Source organism: Rhinolophus ferrumequinum, chromosome 7 (assembly GCF_004115265.2).
Source record: "Rhinolophus ferrumequinum isolate MPI-CBG mRhiFer1 chromosome 7, mRhiFer1_v1.p, whole genome shotgun sequence".
Classification (NCBI taxonomy): domain Eukaryota; kingdom Metazoa; phylum Chordata; class Mammalia; order Chiroptera; family Rhinolophidae; genus Rhinolophus; species Rhinolophus ferrumequinum.
The window spans coordinates 49,388,369-49,407,735 of NC_046290.1; the positions used below are offsets into that span (position 1 = coordinate 49,388,369).

Sequence of the window (19,367 nt, forward strand, 5' to 3'; positions counted from 1 at the left end):
ACAGAAAAGATCTCAGAACTATTTGAGTAAATGCTTTCCAGTTTAGAAAATTTAGTCATTAAAAAAATTGAAATAATTGCTCTGAAGAATGATAGGTTGGTGCTCTTTTAAGATTCTCATCCCTAATGGATTTTTTAAATGCCTCTTTTCTCTAGTCATTGTATTTTTACACCAAACCCCCAGAGCCAGGTGTGTGATGACGCACTTAGTTTCCTTCTGCCTTTCTCAGAAAGAGGCTAATCTTCCAGTCTTTGTTTTTTTTGTTTTTGTTTTGTTTTTCCTTTCTAGAAGTTTCTACTTCCAAATACAGTTAATTGTAGCTTGAAGTGAAAAGAATCATAATTGGAATTAATTTCTTTGTATCACTATCAATGCTTCAGTTGACTAATTACTTTTGTGCCTGTCGTTTTCTGTTCATCTAGAAATGTGTTATGTTTTCCTGGCTGAACCAGCAATAACTGGTGATTCAGTTCGGGCACAGGTGAGAGCCCACTAGGTTTCTTTGTTTGTGTGTGTCTTCTTCTCTTGGTACAGAGGGTGTAGTTTCTTCAGTGGTGGCTTTTGGGGAGAGAGGGGTGGGTTGATGTGTCTTCTGATTTTGTGAATCTCTTTTGTTTGCAAAAGACCCTTAATATCTATTGTTTCTTCTTTTTTTTCCCTTCACCATCAAGCATCTGGGGGAATGGGACCTTCCAAATCACTTCTCTCCCTCCAGAAGCGATGCCCTTCAAAAGGCATCTTTGGTCCCACGAACTTTCCAGCCCTCCCTTTCATTCCCCTGTACCCAAGATCAGACTTGTTCTCAGTATTTCTACACTGAGGGTAGGAAGCTCTTTCTGGAGGTGATTTTCATCTGTTTCACTACCAGGCTTTGCCACCTGACTGTCTTCTCTGGCAAGTTTTCTGCTGGCTTTAGATGTTCGTTTCTTTCCCTGTGCATTAATTGCAGTTTCTAGTGTGCTCTGCCTCCTGATTATGCCACAGGGAGGGCTGGCATCATGGGCATGCACCAGTGCGTTGCACAGGGCCCAGGTCTTAGAAGGGCCTCATGCTTGGGGTTTAATGCTCTGTCGTCACTGTCTTGAAATTCTTGATAATTTCATCTTTGGATTTGTGTTTTGTAAATCAAGTTTAGTGGCAGGATGGACATGTGTCAGGGCCTTGAATACTTGGCTCATGCTTGGTCCTGCCTACTCCCCCACCCTCCCTTCCCTGGATCAGTTCCAGCCACCTGCCCCTGCCCCTGGCCTGTGACCACTGCCCCACTTTGGCTGAGGCAGCCCAGTTACATGGGCAGGTACAGCCTGTGCTCTCTCTAGTCCTCTTTGCCCACCAGGAGCTTGGAAGCAGGTTCAGGAAGGGTTGGGGTCAGGGCAAAGTGGAAGCTGTTCTGTCCTAGGCTGTCAGTGTCATGGTAATGCAGCGGGTGACTCCACGGGGCCTTTTGTCCACTGCTGATCTAGGTGCAGTGCGTGGCCCAGCACAGAAGTTGCATTTCCTTGGAGCTTGCCAGTCCACTGTGGTTTGTGGTGGTAGGTCCCTGGGAAGGGGGTATTGACGTCTCTGCCCCTGGCTGGGGCCCCTCGTTTTCATTTTGCCCTGGGCCTTGTCAATTATATCCTGAGCCTTGGTTATAAATATGAGTTATGTATGGGTGGTTTCATTTGCTCTTCTGGTTCATCTCTGTGGTTTTTGGAGAGATTCAAATTTAGGAAACTGGCATTATCTCATTGGAAACTAAAAGCTCCTGATTTCTTTAATTTACTTTATTATTTTTTTTCAAGCTATAAAAGTAATTCATAGTTTTTGCAACAAAACAAAAATAAATATGTCCAAAGTAAAAGTCAACACTCTGTTTCCCCTCCCTCCCAAGGTAACCAGTGTTCAAAGTAACCAGTTGGGTCTAGAGGTGTGATTGTTCCAAACTTTTCCTCATGATCATATAAAACACACGTGTGCACACACACATGCTGTGTGGGGTTTTTTGAAGAATGGCAAAAACGCTTATATCTTGATATGCTGAAAGTCCTTCCATTTCAGTACATATGGATTCAACTCATTCTTTTAAATAATATTCTGTATTCATAGTATAGATTTGCCATAATTCATTTGCTAGGGTCACCATGATGAATGTTTAAGTTGCTTCCAGTTTTTTAGTGCTATAAACAAGGCAGCAAATAAACCCCTATTACTTCTATCTTTACGTTTAGTGCCCTTAGTTCATGAGGATGAATTCCCCAAAGCGGCAGTTCTAGACCAAGGGCATATTACATTCTAAAAAGATTGAAGGAATTCACACTCTCACCAGCATTATATGCATGCCTGTTTCCCCGCGCTGTTGCCAGCACTGGAAGTGATCAGTCATAAATTCTTGCTGATACAAGCAGTGAAAAATGATACCTGATCTTGATTTTTATTTTCCTAATTATGGTAAGGTCAAGTATCTTATCATGTATTTATTAGCCACTTGCATTTCCTCTTCTGTGAATTTCCTATACATCCCTTGTATATATATTTTTTCTATTGGAGTACTGTTTTACTTATCAGTTTTGAGTTTTATGAACCTCATCTTTCGTCTGTGTGGCAGGATTTTCCTCAGTTACCATTTGTCATTTGATTTAATGATGTCTTTGCCCCCAAATTATTCAAATATGTCTGTTTCCTTTCTGGTTTTGTGTTTCTTGACTTGCTTAAGAAATTCTCTCTGATGCTAAGATTACAAAGTAGTCTCCTAAATTTCTTATAATTAAAAAATATTTATGTTTCACTTGAACTCTATTTTTCTATCTCATAATTTTAGTTTCCTTTCAGTTGGATAATTATTTTAGTAAGTTCATTTATGAAACAAGTCCTTCATTTCCCTTTTTCTCATATATTATGATGAATCATGTATTATGTTTCAACATATATTTGGATCTACTTCTGGATCTATTTCTGTCATATTTTGCTGATACATTTGTGTATTCCCATGCCAATGACATATTGTTTTAAGGACAATGGTTTATAATATGACGATATCTGGTGGAGAAAATCTCTCCTCACTATTCTGAATTTTGTAAAATAATTTTTGGCAATTCTAATGTATTCTTCCACATGAATCTTAAAATAATTGCTTCCATTTCCTCTTTTTTTTTTTTTTTTTGGCTCACTTCTTCATTTAATAGAATAACCATGTGAGAGAGGCACAAAACACTTAAGTTTACATGACTGCAAAGTTATCACAAATCTCAAACTTTTTAGCCACAGATATTTCACTTACTCCTTTTAAAGAAAAGCTTTCAAAACATCTGAGTTAGCTTGATACACAGAAACGTTGAATATATGGGAACTACGTAATTTTAAATGCTTGTGCTTACTGCTCTAATTATGTCTTTTTAAAATGGAATCCAGCATAAATGGGATTGAAATATGTAAGGTCATGATGCAAATGCTTTGGAGATAGTGAAATTCCATGCATAACATGGAAAAAGGTAGTGTGCACAGAAGTTCTGCAAAGATTCACTGAGCTGTCTGGGCTTCCATGGCTTGTGCTGTCCATTCTGGTGCTGTCTGATTAATTTTTTTCCAAAAGGTTATTCACTTGGAAACAAAGTGATTGGATCTGTTTTTCCCATATTGGCAGAGCTTCTCATGTTTCAAAACGAACTATTACATCAATCCGATCAATAAATCCGTTGGTACGTTCTTCTGGTTTCAATTGCGATGCTATCTTTTCTGCCTTAGCTGCAGTGATCTCTAAACGAGCTCCAAGTTCTTGCAAGGTAATATTATTATATAATTTGCTTGAGAACCATAAATGATGTTCAATAACAGCTCTGTCTAAGATGCTAGAACCATCAGCTGTAGTTGCTTTCTGGTGAGGCATCAGCATGGCAGCAAATTCTTGAAGCTGCTTTCCTCTGACGATCCTATCCACGTACATTTTCTCTAGGATCCCATAAGCAGCAAGTTGCTGGCACCTTTCATCCTTAAAAAGAGTAGCTAGCATTTGAGAACGCTGCTGTCCTGCTGTGCAAAGCATAGTCTTTCACTTTTATGTACTATTTGTCTTGCAAGAGAGCTCGTTGTACCTTTGTGCAGCTTCAGTGAATTTTCTTCTATAATCAAGAACAAGGTAGCATACCTTATAATGTATCTTTTAACTGTTTGTTGGTTGATTCATTCTGAAACAATGATGCTCGATTTATGTAAGCCTCTGCCTGGACTGGCTCATTAACCTCTAGATATAGTCCAGTGATCTTTAGGTAAGTCTCCAGTTTCTCATCTACATTGTACTGTTTTTGTCCTGTTTCCAAAGGAATTCCCACCAACACTTGGGCTGCATTTGTCCAATCTTCTTCTTTCTCATATATGGGTGCAAGATGCTGTGCTGTCTTCTGGAAGCAACCTGCTCCTCAAATGAAATGATTCTAGGCTGGATCCTTTCCAAGGTGAAATGATACATTTCTTTGGCTGTGCTATCAGGCAGGTTAGGGAGATGTGGCAGAAATCAGTCAGCAACTGTCGAGAGATCACGAGGCTCGCATTCTCATTTACCACTGCTTCCACAGAAGCTTTCAAAGTTTCTAGTTGTTCTGCCCCAGATAACGGAATGGCTTTTTCCAGGATCTGATGATATGTGCCCACCAGGTCTTTATGAGAGCCGCTCTAATTCATGAGATGGGCCAAATCCTGTCACACGGCAGCCGCTGTCTTTCTCCCAGCTCAGCCCTCTACTTCCTCTTAAGCTACTGGGATTTGGATTAGAAGTTTACATATTAATAAAGGTTTAAATGTTAAATTTAAAAAATACATAATTTTCTTAATCACCCCTTCTCTCTGGGTTTTACAGCTGTTGCTATCAACTATGGAACTGGTTTTCTATTTCGTACAGGTTAGTGTTAGTGTAGAGGAAGACTATTAGCTTTTATATCTTATCCTGCATCGTTAGCTTATTAAAAATTGTATTTCCTTTTTGTAGCTTTTCATGTTGACTATGATGAAAAGTCTAGTACTAATTTTCTCTTTTTTTCTAGGTAACTTTTTCTTCTTTAATACAAATTTATACATTTTTCTCTTTTTTCTGGTAATTCAGATATTTCAACAGGGTATGCCTGGTTAAGTCAGAAGGTTGAAGTCTTTCTAAGGAAAGTTTTCTTGTGTTATCTTTCAACAATGTTTTTCATCTGATCCTTTTTTCCTTTAGAGTTATAGATTCTGCATTTTAAATATTCTGGATCTATTTCTTTTCTGTTTTTTCTCCTGTGTTGTGATAGATTTTTTAACTTTTGACTTTTAACTTTTAACTTTTTTAAGATTTTGACTTTCTAGACCAGGGGTCTACAGACTTCAGATGGCTTGCAAAATCCATCCTGCTGCCTGTTTCTATAAATAAAGTTTTATTGGAGCACAGCCAAGCCCATTTATGAATGTGTTTTCTATGGCTGGTTTTATGCTACAATGGCAAAGTTGGGCAATTTCAAGGGACCCTATGATCCACAAAGTCAAAAATATTTACTAACTTGACCTTTACAGAAAGTTTGTCAACTCCTATTCCAGACTGCTTGTTTTGTTCTTAGGACTGAATATGCTCTTTCAGTTTGGTTAGTAAATTTTTCAAAATTTCCCCAAATCTTTTTAGTTTCCAAAAATATTTTTGTGTTCTAATTAAATCACTCTGTGGATTTGCATTCCTTTACCCTTTAATGTTTTCTTTTGTCTCTTCTGTTAGTGAGACTCATCTGATTTCAATTTGGTCTTTTCCCCTTACAGATCTAGTCCCCTTTCAGGGACTGCAGGTTTTCTTTGCCTGTTCCCGGGTTGAGTTCCCTCAATCTCAGTGCACTGAGGCTGTGGAGTCTCTCAGGCAGTGTCAGACGTGGAGTGGGTGGAAGACCCGGCCGTCCTTGCTAGGGGCAGCCGTGGTCAAAAAGGAGGAGCTGTACCTATTTCAATGATGACTGAGGAAGGCCTTTATTCTCTGGCCTTGACAGTGCAATGGTGGATAGGGCAACCTTTTCTAGTCTGTAGGACTAAGAAATGACAAAACTGAAAATGACAAAACTGAAGCTTGCCTACTTTGGGCACATCATGAGAAAGATGCCTTTGAAAAAGACAGTAATGCTGGGAAAAATAGAAGGCAGCAGGGAAAGAGGAAGACGGAATATGAGATGGATGGACTCCGTGTATGAAGCCGTAGGTGTGAGTCTACAGGAGCTGAGCTGGGCTGTTGAGGACAGGACGTTGTGGGCATCACGCATCCAGAGGGTTGCCAGGAGTTGGAGCCAATTCTACGGCACATCAAACACACAAGGACTGAAAGTGTTTTAGTTCTCCAGGCCCAGTAGGATGTGGGACCTCTGTCTATAGGACCTTCCATCGGAAGCTGGGAGGTACGGCCCTCCCTCCCATAACACACGCACATGTGCACGTCCGTGCTTGTGTAGCTGTACATCTTCTGCCTTCTTGCAAAGCAAGTATTGGGCCCAGACGCGAAATACCGCAGCTAACAAAGTCAGGACATATTCCAGCCTCTTAAGAACTCCAGGCCTCAGCTGCCTCATCCTTTCCAGGCCTCAGCAAAAGGCTTGTTCTTGTTTTCCAGATTTTAGAGTCATTTTAATGAGTTCAGAGATAGGAAGTTGGGAAAACTCTGTTGATTTCTAATTTGGGTATTTTTTTTTCCTTTTGCCAATATGACTATGCCAGGAAGGAATAGGTAATGTGGGTGGTTATCGTATAGAACAGCTTGGGACCTGGCATGTGTTTCATTAGCAGTTTAGTGGTACCTGGAAGGAGTCTAGACTCCCATCAATAAATGAATGATTGCACTCATGTTTGTTTTCCTGTGTACATATGTATGTGCATATGTACATATATACCTCCTCACATACACATACACAGGGTCAATGTTGACTGTATAGTAAATATTATAGTACAAGTCCTGCATACCGTCAGACCATCATAGTCAAATCATAAAGGAGAAATAAGCCCTGAAGAGACCAATGTTCAAGGACCCTATCTGGTACCACTTTATCCCATCTCCTAGATGTTTCATGAGAATACCTACTAGCTAATGGATATCCATTATTGCTGTGGTTTACAGAGAAAATAGTAGTGCAGCTGATTACTTGAACTTTTTCAGTTTATAGAGGGTTCTCTTTGGACCAGGGATTTCCAGATTTAGGAGGTGATCTATATTTGTTATTAATCACTGTTTAAAAGCTTTGGTTCAGACAAGGTGTAATTTAAATTTGCAAGGGTCCTTTATTGCTGCAGGAATAGTTATTTACAATTATTTGCCATTTATCATCATTTAATTATTAGTTACAGTAATAAATTTATTTTCACATCTTCAGAATAGTTTTTGCCCTAGAGAATTGTAAACTGGAAATAATGATGGGGTCATCTTTTTATGTGCCGCAAAAGAAGTGTAACCCTTGTGAGAACTGTTCTAATGCATTGTTTCGTCTACTTGTCATGTCCTGACTACGTTTAAGTATGTGGGCAATTTCATTATGCATTCAAAATTCACTAGTACATTACTATTCTTTCATAATCTCATTTGATTCCATTTCATTTTTTAAATTCTATAGTGGTTTCTGTGAGTCTGACACAAAAATGGTTTTCCCTTCTTATTCTATTTAACCATACAATAAATACACTCCATTAGTCTTCAAAATAGAAGAATTTCCCCTCTCTTTGTGTTAAGTGCAAAGGCAGGTTATAGAGAAACTATGCCACATTAAGATTTTTTTTTTTTCCAAAAAAAAAGGGAAACTAAATAAATAACGTTTAGGTTGTGTCCTAAGCTCTGTATAAATTTATTCCAATCTGTACCTTCTCTTCCATCTTTGTGTTCAGACAGCAGCATCACTGGTTCAGAAGGGTGAGAATAAGGTACTGCGAAGTTATTTCCAGTACACTAAACTTGTAAGGCATAAAGAACCAATTATTACAATTTTAAAAAAATCTCAAAGCAAGAAAATTTGAAGCATATGATTTTCCAAATAATCCTCATTTGATTGAAAATTGAGCTTTGCACAATGACAGTATCGTAGCCAATGAGGTTTATCCGAGGTGCGATTATTGCTAATTGAAAAATTGAGTTAATCAGAACATTCCATATTTTGAGCATTTTGTTTAGTTGATATTTTGTTTAGCTCTGTTATCAATTTATTCAACAACAATTGATTGAATCTCAACTAAGTTTGAGGCATTTTTCAAGGAGCTAGGCTAATAGAAATGAAATGCACAATAGTGAATATAGAATGTGATAAGTTAAGCCAACCACAAAAAAGATATACCTGATAAAAATAATATAGAAGACAAAATGCATTAGATATTTAAAAATACTTGGTAAATCAAAAAGAAGGCGGAAAAAGAGGGAAAAGGGCAACCAGGAACAGAGGAGACAAGTGGAAAACAAAAGCAAGATGATGATAGTTTAAACTAACCCTATCAATAATTACATTAAATGTAAGTAGTCAAACATCTCAATTCAAAGGCAGAGATTATCAAATTGGATAAAAGGAAGGGTAAGACTCAACTATATCCTGTCAACAAGACACGTACCTTAAATATAAAGAAACAAATAGGTTATAAATCAGTAAACAGATTTGTTTCTCTCCCATCACTTCTTTCAAACCTGCTCTGTTAGATCTTCCTTCTGCATTTCTGGATTGTATCAGCCATCTATCACAGTTTTGAGTCTCATTTTCGGTTATTAAAAAGTTCAATCTGATCTAAATCAAAACTCCCATCACCCATCATCCAATACAATGCTTCTACACTTCCTTCAGCTCAAGGCTGACCTTTTCTTGAAAACCTGCTGCAGGGAAGGGGCATGTGGCCCTTTGTTTCAGCTCTCCTTGTCCCAATCCCCCCTGACCAGGCTTTTGGTTCTTCGAGGTCTGGGCAGACAGAGTGATAGATTAAGGGGGATATGGAATTGGGCCTTTTTGGGGGTCTTTTAACTTTCTCCTCATTACTGAATACCTTCTCTCATGGAATACTTTGGTGGTTCTTTGTTTTACCCTCTGCCACCCCCCCCCCCACACACACACACTTTTTCATTCCTTGTCTGGTGGAATGTGCTTTCCAGCTGCCCTTTTAAGATGACTTCCTCTCCTGGCGCCTGCTTTTAGAGGAGGGTTCAGCTCCAGCCTCTTTCTGCTGGCATCACCTTGCCCCAGTGGCAGGCAGCTTTCTTGGATAAGATCCCTTCAAGGAGAGTCAAGCCTGCTGCTGCCTTCTACATTGTCCACTTGGCCCACAGATTACGAATTCTTTCCTCACCAAACTTCGGGAGTGTAGGCTTCTCCCTCTGTCCTCTTGCCCTCTCCCATCAGAGGCAGCCCTTGTCTCTACCATACATGCCCCCTACTCTCCTGAGAACTCCTCTACACCTTCTCTGGTAGCAGCATTAGAGGCCTATGAGTTTCTTTCTGCAGACTATCTTCTGCACCTCCGCTGTCATGGGGGAGTTCCCTTGCTGCCGCCCTCACTGGCAGGTTGAATGTCCTCTCCCCTTCCCTGCTCTAAAAAGAAGGGGGAACTCCATAGCAATTCCTACTAAGCCAACAACTGTTTACACATTGTTCCTCATTCAGCCAGCTAATCTCAGATAGGCCCGGGGTGGGAGATGAGCTTTGAGTGGTGGCAGCATGTATTCTCATCCTCCCAAGTCCTATGTAAATGAGTCTCTGTAGTATGCTGACCCTTATTTCAGCTTTTGGCCATTTAATACCCTGTTACTTGTGGAAAAACATTTGAGTATAGAAATAAAGCTTTCATTAATTCTTAATTATACTGATGAAATATAAAGAACTAGCTAATTTGGTTGTTCAAGATTCTTTTCTTCTGCTCAGCAAAGGAAGCCATCAACAATATGAAAAGGCAGTCTATGGAATGGGAGAAAATATTTGCAAACCACATATCCAATAATCTAAATATCTAAAATATACAAGGAACTCTTATAACTCAATAGCAAAAAAACAAAAACCAAAACCAAAAAACAAATAATCCCATTAAAAATGGGCAAAAAAACCTGAATAGACATTTTTCCAAGGAAGACATACAAGTGGCCAATGGATTTATGAAAAGGTGTTTAACATCATTAATCATGAGGGAGATGCCAATCAAACCCACAATTAGATATTGCCTTCCACCTGTTAGGATGGCTATTATGAAAAAGACAAGAGATAACAAGTGCTGGTGAGGATGTGGAGAAAAGGTAATCCTTGTGTACTGTTGGTGGGAATGTAAATTGGTACAGCCACTATGGAAAACAGTATGGAAGTTTCTCAAGAAACTAAAAATTGAACTACCATATGATCCAGCAATTCCACTCCTGACTATATATCCCCCCAAAATGAAACCATTACCTCGAAGAGATATCTATGCCCCCATGTTCATTGCAGCATCATTCACAATAACCAAGATATGGAAACAACCTAAGTGTCCATCAACATAATCAACATTGTGTGTGTGTGTGTGTGTGTGTGTGTGTGTGTGATATATATGTGTGTGTGTGTGTGTGTATGTATGTATGTGTGTGTGTGTCATTCTCCCAGAAATTAAGATAATTCTGCCATTTGTGACAACATGGATGAACCTGAAGGGCATTATGCTAAGTGAAATAAGCCTGATAGAGAAAGACTTGATATACTGCATGGTATTGCTTACATTTGGAATCTGAAAACAAAAAATCAAACTCATAGGAATTGAAAATGAAAGAGTGGTTGCCCGGGGCTGAGGGGTGGAGGAAACATGAAGAGGTTGGTGAAAGGATACAAACTTTCAATTATAAGATGAATAAGTTCTGAGGATCTAATATAAAATATGGTGATAATTGAGAAGGCTTTAATTGTATAAGGCTTTATTGATAAGGCTATAATTGATAAGGCTTTATTGTATAATTGAAGCTTGCTGAGAGAGTATAACTTAAATATTCTCACACAGAGAAAAGGGGTTAATGTCTGAGATGATAGATGTGTTAATTAACTTGAAATGGAATCTTTTCAGTTATACATATATCAAATCATCATGTTGTATACTTTAAGTATCTTATGATTTTATTTGTCAATTATGCCTCAAAAAGCTCTAATATGGAAGTAGAAATGTAAGACCCTGCTGAATTAAAAGTGTTTCTTGGAAATTAGCTCATCAGTTTACCATCTGGTTTGGAAAGGAACAGGCCTCTTTTTGTAAGGGGCATTTTAAAAAGTGGCATTGAAAAATTAGCCAACATTTGTGTAAATACTTCTGGAAAAATTTTATATGAAAGAAATTTAATGATTTTATAAATTAGGAAGCATTAAGTACCTTCATAGACATCAGTTTTATAAAATTTGAAAATTAATTCATTTCATAATAAAAAAGTAAATTCATCCTCAGTCATTTTATTGATGATTTCCACTGAGGCTCACTTCATAATCAATTGCTGAGCCATTTTCCCAAAGTACTCTGCTTCTTTATCAGAAAAGCGATGAAAAAAATAAAATCACGACTGTTCTAATGCTGACTAAAGATGGAGAAACAAATTAAGAACAATTGATCAAGACCACCCTTTATTTCTGTGGGATTGTGGAGAAACCATTGACTGAGTCTGTTTGAAAGACAGTTGTATTCTATTGGTTTTAAGTGTCCAGAAATAAAAATGGCCTGACATCTTGCAAAAGGTTAGAAAAATTCTAATGGCTTACCAAAAGTCATAGCCATCCTGTTAGAATTCTCCTGTGAAGGTAATAAAAGCAGCCTGCAGTCCTGCCAGGAACTCCCCATAGGATACGTATAGATGAGATGGTGAGGAATGCCATCTCCACGGAGACAGGAAAAGACACTAGAAAGGAGCAGCTCTAATCCCGTAGGATCTGCGTCTAAGGCCAAGGCCTTTTGAAAGGTGAAAGTAAAAGAGTTGTTAAATATTTCTCTTTAGTGTAGACCAAGATGTATTGGAAACCGATTGTGAGTAAAATTAAGCATTGATTACAGTTTGTCAAGACTCTGGGAACCACACTTATTTCTCTGCATTTTGCTCTCAATTATGCCATTTTGTTTTTAACTAATCACTAGCATTTTAACAAAATAGTGTGATTGATAGCTATTAAGTGGACTGTCAGTGCCCTGCCCACATCAGAGGGTGTCTGTGTGTTCATCGTCAGACATCCCTTCTGTCTCATGGGACTGCCCAGCGTGTCGGCCGGGGGGTTTGCTCTACACAGCGAGGCCTGCTACGTGCTCGCTGATGCTAAGGGGATTCTAATGACGTCCCTCTTAAGGGTATGGTATGCAAGAGGGAGAAAGACTGGATCCAGAAGTTTGGCCGGGCTCTCCACCTGACTTTTAGCAGTTTCCCCCGAGTGGCCTCAGCAGCAGAGTGGGTTTTCCATGCGTGGATTCAGAGACGTGTCTTGTGTTTGCAGTGAAATCATTTTTTTCCTGGGTAACATTTGAGGGCATTCTTCTTCAGGTTGCTAACAGCCTCCTGTTTTCCATTTTTCCTCTCGGCATCTTTGCTCAGGATAAAATAAGTTGGGCTGCATTTTTTATACATGAAAAACATTTTTTAAACATGAGAATGCTATGCTTTAAAAATAGTAGCAGGAAGCACACGTGTTTATTCACTTTATAAAGGGTAAATAGTAACTAGACACTTCACGTCTATAATGTGGCGAGTTAAGATGGAAAAATCCTGTCTGTGGCAACGTGGGTGGGGCTAGTCGAAACATATGGTGAAAGAAAGGGCAAAAAAGACAGACAATGGGGAGAAATAGGAGGACAGAACAGAGCTCAGAGACAGAGGGAGACAGAGGAGCCTCTATATGTTTTAAAACATGCTCTTTTGTTTTTAACCATGTTCTTTAGTATTAAAGTGGTCATTGAATAGCTTATTGACAATCTCCCCGTGTGACTATTAAGCATCCTCAGTATTGTCTTTCAAAAATAGAACCTAGAGAGGAAAACAGGTGTCCCTCTCACTTTGTACTCCCACTGAAATACTGAGGAACTAATCTATGCTGGAGGCATCATGCTTGCGTTCATTTTTAAAACACATGATTAGGGAAGAGTAGAAAATAACGGGCTTGATTACATACCGCTTCCACAAAAATTGATTTCCATACATTATAGTTATACCTCATTATCAGGTGTGTAAATTGTGTCTGTATCCAGTGTTTGTGCACAAAATACATTTCTCTGATTATATTTAATTTGGTACCTTGTACTTTATCTTTCTATTCCATATGTGGGATTAGTTGTGCCCTGTGGTTTTTCACTTCTGTCTTTACTGCACTTGTGTCAGGAGCCTATCATGACAGGTCCTCCAGAGGAGGACTGATGGACTTGAAGGAACCACTTGATTTCTCCTAAAATCTGTTTTGAGGACCTCTTTGTTTAGGACGAGGTGCCTGCTCCACCCACTTAGGCACTCTCAACTGATTTCACAATGACTTTTATGAGTCATTGGTCTTTCATTTCACTGGACACGTGACATAATATCCTCAACAGAAGGCTTCACTCTTTTTTCCGATACCGAGTATCATAGTAATATTTAAAGGCTCTCCTGGAGACTAATTAAAATGGGCATGGTTGTCACTTCATAAAAATCAATGAATTGACTAAGGCATGTGTTTCATAGACAGTGTTGTAAGCTTTCACCAAAATAGAAGCAAGATGGAGAAAACAAAGATAAATGATTAGTGGCTCTATCCAGAGGCCGTCAAGGAGAATTTTGGAATAATCAGTGCCAAATAGAACAGGAGAGCAAGACTCAGTGAGGATTAAGGACAGAATACTTTTTGGTCAGAGAATAGGAAATGTTTTTTCTTTAGTGAGTTAAGATCAATATGAAATTTTATTGAAATGCCGATCTTGCAGTAGGTTAAATAATATATTCTAATGTTTCAGTGTCCTTTCTTGGAACATATTTAAGTACATAAAAATCTTTGTTTTTATCATATTTAGGTGAGTAAAAAGTTTTTATGTTTTAGAACTAAGACTTTGTATTCAATACTTTATTTCTGAATTGCTGTTGTAGAGAGCATATCTGATTCATTTCTACTGAAAGACTAAAGTACAGGAACACATCATCCTGCTTCTCTTCCCACCCAAAATAGGATGATTTGAAAATATGGTCTTAGCTTATTCACATACTTTATTAAAGTTGAGGAGGTTTCACCAGATCATTGCTAAAGGTTTTCAAGCCCCTTCTTCCCTGTTGATGTCTGAGTCTTTGATGCGATGTAGTAGAGTGACCACATAACTAATTTCCTGATGGTGGTTATTATTATTATGTTATTATTGATTTATTTATTGTTACTTTTTACAGCAGCTTTATTGAGATATAATTCACCTGCCATACAATTCATTCAAAGTGTAGAATTTGATGGTTTTTAGTATATTCCCAGAGTTGTGCAACCATCATCAATTTTAGAACATTTTCATCACCCCAAAAAGAAACCCTTATGCATTAACCTTTACTACCCCATCCTCTCAGTACCACTTCCCAGGCCCAGAAAAACACAAATCTTCTTTCTGTCTCTATAAATTTGCCTATTCTGGACATTTTATATAATAAATGAGCCCATACAGTATGTGGCCTTTTGTGTCAGCTTCTTTCACTTAGCATATTGTTTTCAAGTTTCAGCCATGTTGTGGCATGGATCAGTACTTCATTCCTTTTTATTGCTGTATAATATTCCATTATATGGACATACCACATTTTATTTATCTGTTCATTAGTTGATGGCCTTTGGGATGTTTCCACTTGTAGGCTGTTATGAAAAATTATGATATGAGCATTCATGTACAAACTTATATGGGCCTATGTTTTAATTTCTGTTGGACATGTATCTAGGAGTGGAATTGCTGGCTTATATGGTAAATCTATGTTTAACCTTTTGAGGAACTGTAACACTATTCTGCAAGGCAGCTGTACAAATTTTCATTCCCATGAGCAGTATATGAGTGTCCCAATATTTCCACATTTTCACCAACACATGTTATTATCTGTATTTATTTTTTCCTATAGTGGGGACACATTTGAGAATGAAAGTAAGCACCTATTAATCACATCAGATATGAAGTAGGTGTGACTCTCCTGAGCTAACCAGGAAGTTTGATTATTCTAGCACTCTGGGAAATGGAGTCCTGCTCAGAACAACAGAAGAGGGGCAAGTAGGGGGACATTTCGGGCAGAGTGGAGCTAAGTGCTCGGAAGTAGTAGCAGTTGAATATACTCAAGAAAGAGAACATGTCCAGGTTTATAATGTCCTATGGGTAGTTATTACTATTTTTAATGATCAAACCTACAATTTCTTTTGAAAGGAATCAAGGCCCTTAACATCACTTTTATGAGTATAATTTTGTTATCACTTTTAATAGTAAGATATAGCAGTAGATCAGCTTCGTTCAATAGGCAAAACAACTGTAACCAGGTGAACAATAAGCCATTTTGTCCAAAATTGACTCCCAGGAACAAATATGCATATGTAACAGGAAAGCTAATCAGACCTTTGCTCTTACTGTACTTTATTACCAGGGACACTATTTTGATATCAAAGTGCGTCTCTTTCTTGGGCCCCTTCTGGTTGCTTATACAGGTCACTAGATCTTCAAGGTTTCCAGACTTTTATCAACTTGTTCCTTTTTAGACATTGTTAGCGACCATCTGGTAGTGTTCTTGTAAGATGTCTAATGAGGGTGTTTCCAGCCCTTTGCCCTGTCACAATGGCACTTGACTCATGGGGCTAGCAATAGCTCACACACCTCTTGTGGAGTGGCTAGGGTGATGCCATGTGGAACACCAGCTGACCCAGAAACCAAGACATCATAAATTATGGTGGTGTTGACACAGTATATACTTGCTGAACTTCAGTATCCATAAAGTATATTGTTTGTACATTAGATGATCCGTGTTGGCTTTTAGCTATTGATGAAAACTACAAATCACAATATTTCCCTTTCTTATTTGCTACAGGAAAGCTCAGAACTAAGTTTTTTGGTTTTTGGTTTTTAATCATAGTAACTAATTCATCAATGTCTTTAATGTACCAATTTCTGTGCTCCTTCCAATGTTTTTTTAATTGTATTTTTACTTGTCCTAATCTCATGGCTTTTTAAAAAACATTGTAAACCACGTTTGAATTTGTTATGTTGTTATATTAAAGACATTGATGAATTAGTTACTATGATTAAACCAAAAAACAAAACCAAAAACAACAAACTCAGCTCTGAGCTTTAAAAACTCCCACCCATAAAATATCATTGTCTTTTCTCTCCAGAATTGTAGGCCTCTTGAAAACTTCATGATTTGATTTAGTTAAGTGACCTTTCCAAGTGGTATCTTCCCTCTCTGCGCTCTCTACCATCTGGGCTCATCCTTGTTTTTTCATACTAAGGAAGTATAAGGAGAGTAACTCTTTGAGTGTTCTTCCAGACTTTAATTAGAAAAGGCAAAAACCTTGATATAGAGGCACTTTTCTCAAGATTAAATATTCTGCAGGGAAAATGGGCTGAAGTTTAAACTGCGAGCTCATCTGAGATAATTCAAATTGTCCTTGATTAAGATGTGTAGATAGGGAATGGTCTCTTTATTTCTCCTTGTTTTCTAGGGAACAGTTAAAAAACTTCTCTGAAACTGGAGTGAGTATTGCCCTGCTCCTAAGTCCTTTTGGAGAGCTCAGCTCCGACTTTGTCTTCACCAGGCTGCTCAGGAAATAAGGGGACCACACGCCAGCATGGTGGGGTGGGCTTCAGAAGGGCTTCATGCCTTTGCATAACCATAGCAGTGTGGTCCCTGAGGCGGAAAAGAGGTACAGTCTGTCCTCATCTGCGCATTCCATATTTGAGAATTTGCCTACTCCCTAAAATTTAATTGTAACCCCAAACTCAGTACTCGCAGTGCTTTTATGGTCATTTGTGGACATAGGCACAACAGTGAAAACCTTGAGTCATCTGGCATGAATGTCCAGCTGAAGATGAGCAAGACAATGCTCTGCCATCTTGTCTCAGCTCTTGTACTATAAATGTGTCATTTTCACATTCTATTTAGTGTCCTATTTTTCACACTTTTGTGCTTTTTATTGATGATTTCACTGTTTAAAATGACCTCCAAGCATCGTGCTGAAGTGCTTTCTAGTGTTCCTAAGTGCAAGAAAGCTGTGGTGTGCCTTACAGAGAAACTATGAGTTAGAAAGTCTTCGTTCAGGCCTTAGTTGCAGTGGTCTTGGCCATGAGTTTACTGTGAACCAATCAACCATATATTCAACAAGATGTCGTTAAACACACATAAAACAAGGTTGTGTATTGATCAGTTGGAAAAAGTGTCGTGACCAAAGCCTTGCAGGAACCTTACCCTGTATTTCCCACTGGAGCCATGATTTAGTGTTCATTAACTCAGTGTTTGCAGTGACTGTAGAACATAACTACTGTGATTAATGAACATCAACCTCTCTTCCTACCCTCATAATTCTTCAAGTATATGGGACCCTGCCCTCAGCCCTCCAGGATAAAGTACGAGACTTATTATTTCCTGGCTCTGTTTTTTTTCTGGAGAATTCCACTTGACAAATTATGAATATTATGTAGTATTGAATTGAGCTTTTGAAAACCTAGTCAAAGCCATCTTCAAGGTTTTTGTTCCATACATTGAACCAGCTTTTAATCAAATGGAGAACTCAGCTTTTCTTCGAGCTTCTCTCTAATATTTTCACAGGGCCTAGTAAATGTATAAGACATGTTTTGTTTCTTTTTATCAACGAGGCATTCACCATGTGGAAAAATACATGTCACTGTAGAACTTAGAAGAGAATGATTTATTGGGCATTGAATTATACAACAGTGTCGATCTAGAGACAGTTATTAACAATAAGACTTTAAAAGCTGAAAGATTGTATTTAGTGAACTGTGTTCAGGCAAATAAATCATTTCACAGTCTCCAATGTAGAAGCCTTTGAATGTGCTAAAAAAGGGTATAACATTCACTTAAAAATTTCCGTATGGTCATTTATGGTCTTAATCCTATATTCTTAGTTTTGTCTCTAAAGGGTCTTCCTAAATAAGAAAGTTTGATCGGCATTAAGTAATAATTATTGCAAAACATTGATGAAAAAGTAAAACATCAAAATGTATACGAGGTTTGACAATTAAGTTCGCAAACTTGTTGCAATGATGTTGCTAACCTTTTTTGATATCAGAGGGATTATTCATTATGAATTTGTACCAACTGGACAAACAGTTAACCAAGTTTACTATCTGGAAGTGCTGAAAAGGCTGCGCGAAAAAGTGAGATGACCTGAACTTTTTGTCAACAATTCATGGTTCTTGCATCACGACAGTGCATCAGTTCACAGGGCACTGTCTGCGAGGGAGTTTTAGCCAGTAAACAAATAACTGTGTTGGAACACCCTCCCTACTCACCTGATCTGGCCTCCAACGACTTCTTTCTTTACCCAAAGATAAAGGAAGTATAGAAAGGAAGACATTTTGATGACATTCAGGACATCAAGGGTAATACGACAACAGCTCTGATGGCCATTCCAGAACAAGAGTTCCCAAATTGCTTCGAAGAGTGGACTAGGCACTGGCATTGGTGCATAACTTCCCAAGGGGAGAACTTCGGAGATGGCCGTAGTGATAGTCAGCAATGAGGTATGTAGCACTTTTTCTAGGATGAGTTCGCAGACTTAATTGTCCTACTTTGTATACTTGTCATGAGCCTTTGAAAGTTAACTATGGAATTTGATTCATTCTATATCTTTTAAGCCTACCTGCTGTGTTTTCCTGCATTGAGAGCTACTTGTTGATCAACTGAGTGATTCATTCACCTCTTCCCACTTTCTGGAGATTTAAGACCATTATTAAAAATAGCAGGAAAACGTTGCACAGTGGATTCAATGAGATTGTTGCCTCATTTTTGAGTTTGTGGCTCCCTCACCATTGTCCTTCCCTGAGCTGGAAGTGGGTCTGCTGTGACCCAACCTGGCAGACCTCAGTGGGGATGCTAGGACAGGTCTCTCTTCTGGAGGCTGAAGCCAGCCGAGCAGCCCTCACTGTGCCCACCCCAATGTGCCCACCCCAACTTTGAAGCCACTGTCCTGTGTCTCATCCCTCACTAACTCTGCCATTGTTCCTTGTTCTTGATCCTAATCAAGATCTTTTTGTTTTTTTAAGATTTTTTTTATTGGGAATATTGGGGTACAGTGTGTTTTTGCAGGGCCCATCAGTTCCAAGTCAAGTCATTGTCCTTCAGTCTAGTTGTGGAGGGCACAGCTCAGCTCCAAGTCCAGTCGCTGTTTTCAATCTTAGTTTCAGGGGGCGCAGCCCACCATTCCATGCGGGAATTGAACCGGCAACCTTGTTGTTCAGAGCTCTCGCTCTAACCAACT

At 38.6% G+C, this 19,367-nt stretch overlaps 1 protein-coding gene, 1 non-coding gene and 1 pseudogene across 4 annotated transcripts in view; 2 read left to right on the forward strand and 1 right to left on the reverse strand.

Moving 5' to 3' along the window:
• The window catches only part of PDE8B (phosphodiesterase 8B), a 205,302-nt gene that overhangs the window by 36,465 nt on the left and 149,470 nt on the right, over nt 1-19,367 (forward strand). The window lies entirely within an intron of this gene.
• The window catches only part of LOC117025067 (COP9 signalosome complex subunit 4-like), a 39,240-nt pseudogene continuing 23,501 nt past the window's right edge, over nt 3,629-19,367 (reverse strand).
• Nucleotides 8,014-8,154, forward strand: LOC117025393 (U4 spliceosomal RNA). Its single transcript, XR_004423600.1, has one exon. It is a non-coding gene; the product is annotated as a U4 spliceosomal RNA (small nuclear RNA).